We start from the raw sequence: 9,179 nt of genomic DNA, 5'->3' as shown, positions 1-9,179 counted from the left end.
CGCTTTTCGGGGGGAGAAATGAAAGGGGAAGTTGCTCATTAAAGCATTTAATGAAGGCCGTGCATTCGAAGTTCGCTTTACCCTTCTCGTTTCATTAGCAAGGGAAACCGGGTTTTTGGGGAACCACTTCGAGTCGTTAGAAAAGGCTTAAATTGCGGGCGTCGGCCGAAACAACTAAACTTCGCTCTTCCCTTGGAGAAAGAACATACCAGTCTGACTGCAACAACAGCATGAGAGGAAGGAATTTATGTTCGATAATTAATTATCCGCTGCGGCGGCCGTGTAAAATTTTAAAATATTGGAGAGAAAGATTTTGTTTTGCTTGAAATACTTTTTCTGATGCTTCTGGTTGGTTCGAATGATCGAACAACAAAAACAACTTTTCTTGAAAATTTTCGATTAAAAGCAACGGTTATGGAGGGAGAAGAATCATTAGGATGTTTGGATTTTTTGAATAATTGACGCCTGAAATGTATGCATCAGGCTGAAATCGGGATCATGGATAATGAGTCGGGTGGTTTTAAAGGAGGGCTTCACATTTCTCTAAAATAAGTTGGAAAGAAAATTTTATGAAACTATTGACTCGGAGATCAGTGAAGAATAAAAAGGATTATTATATGCATACTTTGCTCAAAAACAATATTTAGTGAAACTATATAGAAGTATTACTATGTACCTAAAGCAATAGAAACTATAAAACATTATGGAACCATGAGAAATTAAAAGCGTGAATGTCTTAATGGTTATAACACCTGGATTGTAAAGAAGATGAGAAACAAACTTTTGAACTTTAACGATATAGAATCTGTTAATGTACTCATTCCCTAGGTAAAATGCGAGAAACTTTTGATTCTGCACTTTAAAGAATAACCCTAATTAATTTGCAGATTAGCTAGGTTACAGCTACATAACTGATTTTCGAGTTTTATCGGTGAGAAAAGTAAAAATATAATAAAAAAGATGGCTCGTTCGTATTTTGTCATTGGACAGAATATCAGAAACAAAAAAGTTACGAATGTGTTAATCAATCATTTTTGTGAAACTTAGAGAAGTTAATCCAGTTGCATTCGATTGATATTCTTTTAAATATATTGCTATATCGTTGTATTATTATTTTCTGTTATTTTTGAATTTTCAATTTTGTTTATTAAGGAACATCTAATTCTTAAGCGTTTCTAAGCTTTATAGTGATTGCATGAAGTTTTTAATTAATTTATCAGATCTTTCTCGAATATTGGGATAAAACTATTAGTTTCCATGTAAATGTGAACATGGTCAGTATTTTTTAGTGAATCGATGTGATGAACAGAATTTTCACTCAAAATAAAATAAAATCGTTTGTTTTAATTATTATAATTATTAATGTAATTGTGTATTTTCTATTATTGTTTCGAACATCCGCTATAAACATTTTAACGAAAAACATTGAATAAGACTTTGGAAAAACTGGACAACAATAAAGGATATCATAGTATGAAATCTAACTGCTTTTATCATTGGAATGTACTAAATTTGTGATGCCGACAATGTAGCACTGTTTTTAAATGCAATTTAAATTTGATGAAAGAAAGGGATTTGTGTTCTCAAATGGATCTCATTAAATTCAGAATTACAAAATAAATCTTTTATCTTAGCTACCTGTACGCAATCAAACAAGATAAACAGTTCTTAACCACATTAGTTTCTCCCTATCTCTCCATAGTCGTGGAAATGCATTTTACCCTGATTTGCCCTCTCGGCCTATGAGGTTTTTCTTGTTCTGTTTTTCATCTTTCTTTCCCCTCTCTCTTGGCTACTGTGTTTTTTTTTTTCGTGTTGTTTGTCACCTTTATTTTTAAATTTTTCGTTGGCAACTTTACGTTTTATATTTCAAATCCCCTTTGCTTTTTCTCATTCATGTCTGGCAAGTTTCGAAAATGGGCGCCTATTTTTGAGCGCTTGAAACATGTCGACTGTTATTTCCAATTTGTTTATTTTATAATCAAGTAAGATAATCAGCACAGTTTACTGGGTCGAAAAAGAATACCAGCAAAAAAGCTCGATGGGCAAACACTACATTTTTATTTTAATAGAAAGATAAAATACATTCAAAAATTGGCCGCGTGCTGCATCCGGCCCGAGAAGCCTTTTTTTGAGACCCGCGAACTAAAATATATTAGTTGTCATTTTTTTGCGGAAAATTTTCGTAAAAAATCTATATGACTTTAAAATACTTTTCTTTCGTTTAAAATAAATTTCTTCCGTTCTGTTAAATTTAACATACCAATGATCAAAAAAAGAAAAAAAATGCGAAAAAAAAATAATATTTACATGTTTTGTATCCATGACGATTAACCTTCATGAAATGAACATAAAAATTTTTTTAAATTGATAAGATTTAATCTTTTTCTTTCTTTATTTTTTTGTATTGATTATTGAGGATATATATTATTGAGGATATAGACGAATTAAAAGCACTATTTTTTCCATTCATTGTCTTATTTGTGGTAAAACTTAGAAAACTGTACTGAAACGTTTAGAATTATTATAAAACTCATGCTCTTTTGAGCAAGTAAAATACAAAAATATTTTGGGAACTGCTTTTGATTAAAGTATACAGAAAAATGGGAAAATATGGATTTTATATATAATGCTGCAATTTTGAAAAAATTCAGTGATTTTGTAATTAAAATGACTTAAAGTAGTAATAAAAAATTATTAATAATATAAAAGGAAAGTCTTACGAATTTAATTATAAAATTATATTTTTGAATTATATTTTTCCTAATTTTTGAAAATTGGTTTAACATAAGAATTATTTTCATCCGGTTTGAATAATACGATCCAAGAAAACAAGTTTCATTATTAAAAAAAAAAAAGAAACGTGTAACGAATATGGTTTTGATAATTTAATAACTTAAGTAAGGCATGTAACACTTTCTGTTTATAAGTGCAATATATTATCAAAAATCTCAAATTGTATTAATATAGTATCTCAAATGTTTTCTTTGAATGAAATGTTCTTTAAATATCTTACTAAAAAATAAGGTATAGAAAAACTGTCATGTAATTGCACAAGCTTTAAAGATATTTATGGAAGATGAAAGATAAAGTAACTAAGAGTCGAGCTGCCAACTTGAAAAGCGCAATTAAGGAACGATAAAAATTGACTACATTTAAAATATTCTACTATTTCTTTTAATTTCTGAATGGTTAGCAAGCTAAACAGCAATTATTTATTATAATGCAATATAATTATGTATGTAGGTTTTTTTTTAATAGTGGGCCGATTCAACTTGAATCAATAAATAAATAAAAAAAGGGATAAGCCCCATTTTTATATCCATGTAAGCCATTTTTTAACATATTTTAAATTTAGTACACCAACAGTTTTTTTTGGAGGATTTTATCACAAATTAAACAAGAGGGAAAAACAATACACTCATTAAACTTTTTAGGCACTGCAACTGAAAATGAACAAAGTTGAACTTGGTTCACTGTTCAAAAAAAGTCCATCTAATTCTAATTGTCCGGTTTACCTCGTTCATTAACAGTGTTATTGTTTTGTTAAAAGATTTTTGAATTAAGAAAACTTCGTTTAATACTATCGTAAAGAATCAATGAAATTCAAATTCTAATTAAAAAAAAGCCAGCAATTTTTTGTTTTTATTTTTGGAAAAATAAATAACGACGTACTTATGTCCTTAATAAAACTAATTACATCAAAAGTTTGAAGCTATTCAGTTACTTTGTAAACTCTCATCTTCCCAATGTAGACTAGTCTTAAATTTTACTTTTTTAACATTTCTTTTGCGAGAGGTTCTTTTTTCCCTATTAGACATCTCTGCAGCGAAAAATCTGGAAGAAAAAAAGAAAGAAAATATCCTTCATTGTTAATAACATTCACAAAATAAAAAAATAATAATAATAAAAATAATGAAATAAATTAATTTGGCTATTTCAGGATTTTAACTTTCAGGCACGGTAACTAAAAATGAACTAAGTTGAAGTTGCTCCACTATTCGAAATAATTCCATCTAAACATAATTGTCAAGTTCATTTCGTTCATTTACAATGTTATTGATTTGTTAAAAGTCTTTAGAATTAAGAGAAGTTTGTTCGAAGAATCAATGGTATACAAATTCTAATAAAAGTAAGTCAGCAATTTTTTTATTTTTGCAAAAATAAATACAGACGTACTTCTGTCCTTAATAAAACTAATTACATCAAAAGAATGAAGCTATTCTATTAAAGCCTTTGGGGAAATATTCAGACAACTCTGCGATTAAGAACAACTTTTTAATCATTGGAGAAGAAATATTCTTCGGGGGCAAAAAAAAAAAAAAAAAAAAAGTCATTTTGCAGATGCTGACACGTATCAACTGAGGGCGTTTACGGTTAACATCCCGGTGAACAAAAGAAAAGTTTCTTGTCAGCTACTTCCTAAGCTCTCATCTTCCCAATGCAGACAGGTCTTAAATTTTACTCTTTTAACATTTCTTTTGCCATAGTTTTTTCTTTTTTTTTTCCTGCTAGACATCTCTACGGAGAAAAATCTGAGGAAAAAATAAAGAAAAAGAAAATATCCTTTATTGTTATTAACATTCACAAAATAAAAAGAATCAAAATAATGAAATAAATTAACAAAATTTTTGCTTCGTGTATTTATTTATTTAAAAACATTTCAGCACAAAAATACAAAAACGTGCTATAAAAAATTAACACCAAGTTTATGTTCGGTGATTAAATTACTGAAAATACATTGTGAAAAAAAAAATCTATAAAAGCATATAAAATAGAAAAAAAATTAAAAAAAGAAAGAAGGAGATTTAAGCGTAGTTTCGGGTATACAAGTTTCAAAAGAGAAAGAGCGTTAAGTGAACGTAACATAAATTCACTATTTTCAATATCGGTCTAAAAAACGGATTTATCGGTTGGCTAAGCAAACCATGCAACTTCACAATAAACCACAGGGAAGAAAATCTCAAAATATCAGCACAAAATTTGTTAATATTATACCTAATTTTATTTTTAATACCTCTAAAATACAACATTATTTGTTTTTTTTATATTTAGCATATACATAAGGATGATCGACAGATAATAAAAAGAATCGGATTGAAGTTGGTAAATAAGAATACAATCGTATCTTATTCACAGAATACTACACATTATTCAGCGAATACAATGGAAAAAACCATTACAATCGAAAAAAAATCATTACAATCTCTAAGCTTATACGTTGAATGACGAGCATAGCGTCAGTGATTTGCTTTTCCAAAATCAAAAAAATTATCCTTTTTCAAAGCGCAATATCACTGGGATAAGAAAATGGGTTGTTTAGAACAATGTTCCAGTTGTAGCGCAAATGCGGGTTGGTTCCATCAAAAAGTCCTTCACGAAGGCAAATTTCTCCCAATACTAGATCCAGGAGTTCCCTTGTCTTTTGGACTGGGTTTAAAATTACAAGGCTATGGAGTTGAGCATTTAGTAGTCGTGAACCCAAAATTGGGTCAGCTGTTCATGTACGGTTATAAGATAAAACAAAAACAATGTTCCAGTGAAGTCGTGGTGGCTCAGGGGATAGAGCGTTCACCTTCCGATCAGGTGAACGTGGTTCGAATCCCAGTGATGGCTGGTAGATACGAATTCCATACTCGACCCGCACCGATCACAATGCTGATGTAAAGTATCCTCAGTGGTAAACGGATCACGGGTTAGAGTACCCTTGTCATCAGGCTAACCGTGGGAGGTTTTAGTGGTTTTTCTCTTAATGAAACTCAAATGCGAGTTAGTTCCATCAAAATATCCTCCACGATGGCAGATTTTTTTTAGAGGATAGAACCTTAACTTCAAATGAGGAGGTAAAAAAATTACCTGGATCAGTGCTTTGCCAGCAAAGAACGAAAATTTTATGCACGTAGAATCATGTTATTACCAGACAGATGGGAAAAAGTATTGGACCAGAATAGTAGACAATAAATGATTTAATAAAATATTAATCCACTATAAAAAAAATTCACCTTCCATTTTCATGAAAAAAATAAATACATGAATCTTAATGGTTGTAATGATATATGTTTAAATGTATTAGCTTAATAATGTAGAATATGCAATGTAATTCTATGAAAAAGTTATGATCGTATTTTTACTTAACATTATTGAAGTTGTATGAGGAAAAAGAGTTAAAATATAATATAGCTAATACATTGAATCAGGAGAAGAGTTAAAACTGCAGAATAAATCAGGGATCACATACAACAAATTCTACTATGTAAAACATTTTTAGAAATTCAAAGAGGAAAAATAAATCAACAAACAAATGAAACACAACTCAATGAACCTAATTGAAATTAGAGCAATTCGGATTATAGGTTTTCAGCCGCTGGAAAAGTCTTCGTCATTTCACTTCTGCAAACATAACAGATGTTGGAGAACCGAATATATAACCCAAATAAAGGTATAAAAAGTAGGTTGAAAAAAATATTGTGGGCAAAGGAAGCCATCCGTTAAAAACATATGCAAAAAATGCATTGATTTATTTGTCCGGTCGGCGCTGGGGATGACTAATGAATGCCATAAAATAAGTATTATAATTGAAATACAATGCCTCAAAACCTGTATGAGTAATAGTTTTACTTCGAAACAAAATTTTATTCTTTTTTTTCTTAAATGTAGTTTTTAGTTATGTGATGAATATTTTTCGGAGCTCTTACTTCAAAGATAATGAAAAAAAAAAAGTCAGTTTAAAGGCCTTTCTTCTGAGTCAAAGCTATTATTTCAAACTATTTATAGCATCTTGGTTTTAAAACGGACAAATAACTTAGATATTTTAAAAGTTATTAAATTGTTTCCAAAATCATAAATTGGGAGAGATATTTTCAACTAGATGAAAATTATAATAAACTGTTCGAAGGGTATTTTTCTTATAATGAAAATGAAATGTGATTTTCTTATAGTGAATTAATATTTATTAAATCATATATTTTCCGTTCTGGTCCAATACCTTGTACTATCTTTCTGACAGTAGCATGATTCTAAGGGCCAAAACTGATTCAGGTGTTTTTTGACCTCCTTTTTTGAAATAATGGTTTTATAGTCTAAAATATTTTGTAGAGAGTGGAACATTGTTGTAAACAATCCAGTTCTTGTCTCCAGTGATATTGCGCTTTAAAAATGGATAATTTTCTTGACGTTTGAGAAGCATATCACTGGTTTCAACGCGTCCGCATAAATTTCTTTTCGTAAGTACATGATGAACCCATAAGTTGATCTTTGAGATTAAATGTTTAGCCTTTTCATATGATCTTGAACTGTCGAATTCGTTACATTTAATCTTTCAGAGATCTCACGAGTTGTTATTTACCGGTTTGCATCAATTAATGCCTCTATCACGTCTTCTACAGCTTAAACTGGCGTGGTGCATGTTAAACGAAATTTTGGAAACTACCAGTACCAAAACTGATACATCTTCTCCGTACACATCGGTTAAATTTTTTTTCTTGCTTGAACAGTACTTTACTCTTTTCGATATTAAAAATGTAAGATATGCCGAAAATTCTGATTTTCAATTTCCATTTTAGAAAAGGGTACCAACCAAAAACTACTGCTTAGAATCAATCGATGCTTTTCACAAGCAAGACTCACTATATCAGCCGTCAAAATATCTAATGATTATGCGGCTTAAGTGTGAGGTTGGCTGCAAAAAAAGTATAATTAAGTCCTCTATTGGGAAAAAACGAAATAATTTTCCGAACAACCCATACCAAAATCAATGCATATTTTTCATTTTTTTTTCTTCCAATATTTATGAACTTAGATAATGCAGCTCTGGAGTAACTTTCTAAATATTAAAAAAAAATCGATTATAGAAGCTTTTCTTTTTCACAAAAACCTATGACTTTACTATATATTTCTGTTTTGCGCCATTTTCAGAATTAGCATAGGCACTGGTTTAAACTTAACCTTAGGTTAAACTAAACCTAAGTGTTATGAACAACTGTTGCAAACCCACAGAACTAAAATAAGCATATTGTTTGCAAAAAAAAAACGCAATATTTTGTGCCTTAAAGTGAGTTAGTTCATGAGCTATCAGAAACCAGGCATCATAATATAAATTGCAAGGAAAACAACATTCTTCCATTCAAAATGATTGTATAAATGAATCTTCTATACCTTTTTTAAACGAATCTTCTTTATCTTATTTTCTTTTCACTCTAAAAACAGAGGAGCAAAAGAAAGGGAAAAGCAACACGTCATCATTTGCTTACTTTCAATGTTGTCCAACGAAGTTTTCCGTACTTTTCCAAATGGCTCTCCGAACGATTTGTTGGGCAGGGAAGCCACATCGGTGAAATGACGGACGACGATCTACCTCCGCAGAGATGGTGGGACACGGAGAAGCTAGTGATGGATGTGTCCGGCACAAGGCTTCTCTGTCCTTCCCTTCAATCCGTCCTTATCGCTCATTCTTCATTATCCCGGCTTTTAGGACAGGAGACGGCTTTTTCCCTCCTCCATTCATCTTCTTTTTTCCCCTTTGGAAATAGTTTCTCCCTCTTTCAAGACTGATTGCTCGGGAAATTGTGGATAGAGTTGGGTTGGATGAGGAAAAAAGGACTTGTTTGTGGGCGGACGAACTTATCGGCTCCAGTTTATTCTCGAATAAATAGACAATTTCTAAAACTTCTCCTGGAATTCTGAGTCTGATTGCGGTGCAGCACATGGAGGTTTACTTTCTCTAAATTGTCCCACTTTGTACTCTTTCTATGAAGATTTTTTTTCCACAAATTTGTTCGCAGTTTATTGTGAAATGAAAACTAGTTTTCAAAATTTGTATGGAAAATCCTCCTCAATAGCTCGACAAACCAGGGTGGGTCCTGGCCTTCTTCTTAAGGATCCCTTTTCAGGTTCGCCTTCTTCCCGTTAAATTTTGGTCTCTTTGATTAGGAACTGAAAACAAGTTAACGGGATTTATATTAAAACTCGTTGTTAGTTGTTTCAGTATAAGTGAACTAAAAATAAGTTCTGGGCTCCTTAATTGAACATCTGTGTCTTGTATTTTGTCTATGTTTTGTGCCTTTTTTATTGTATCATTTTTAAAGATGAATGTATGAGCAAAATCTTATAATTTTTTCCTTAATTATAAAAAAAACGTGGATTAATTACCCGCTCTTAAATGCATTTCCTAGGTTTAAAAC

At 30.9% G+C, this 9,179-nt stretch overlaps 1 long non-coding RNA gene across 1 annotated transcript; it reads right to left on the bottom strand.

Moving 5' to 3' along the window:
- Positions 1-4,133: 4,133 nt before the first annotated feature.
- Positions 4,134-8,456, bottom strand: LOC147808046 (uncharacterized). The gene is made up of 2 exons (XR_015434910.1): positions 8,250-8,456; positions 4,134-4,535 (listed from the first exon to the last, which is right to left on the bottom strand). It is a non-coding gene; the product is annotated as an uncharacterized LOC147808046 (long non-coding RNA).
- Positions 8,457-9,179: the final 723 nt, after the last annotated feature.

This window comes from Parasteatoda tepidariorum, chromosome 6, assembly GCF_982258835.1.
Source record: "Parasteatoda tepidariorum strain Cologne lab strain chromosome 6, Ptep-v5.0, whole genome shotgun sequence".
NCBI classification, from domain to species: Eukaryota; Metazoa; Arthropoda; class Arachnida; order Araneae; family Theridiidae; genus Parasteatoda; species Parasteatoda tepidariorum.
This window is presented reverse-complemented; position numbering and strand designations above follow the sequence as displayed.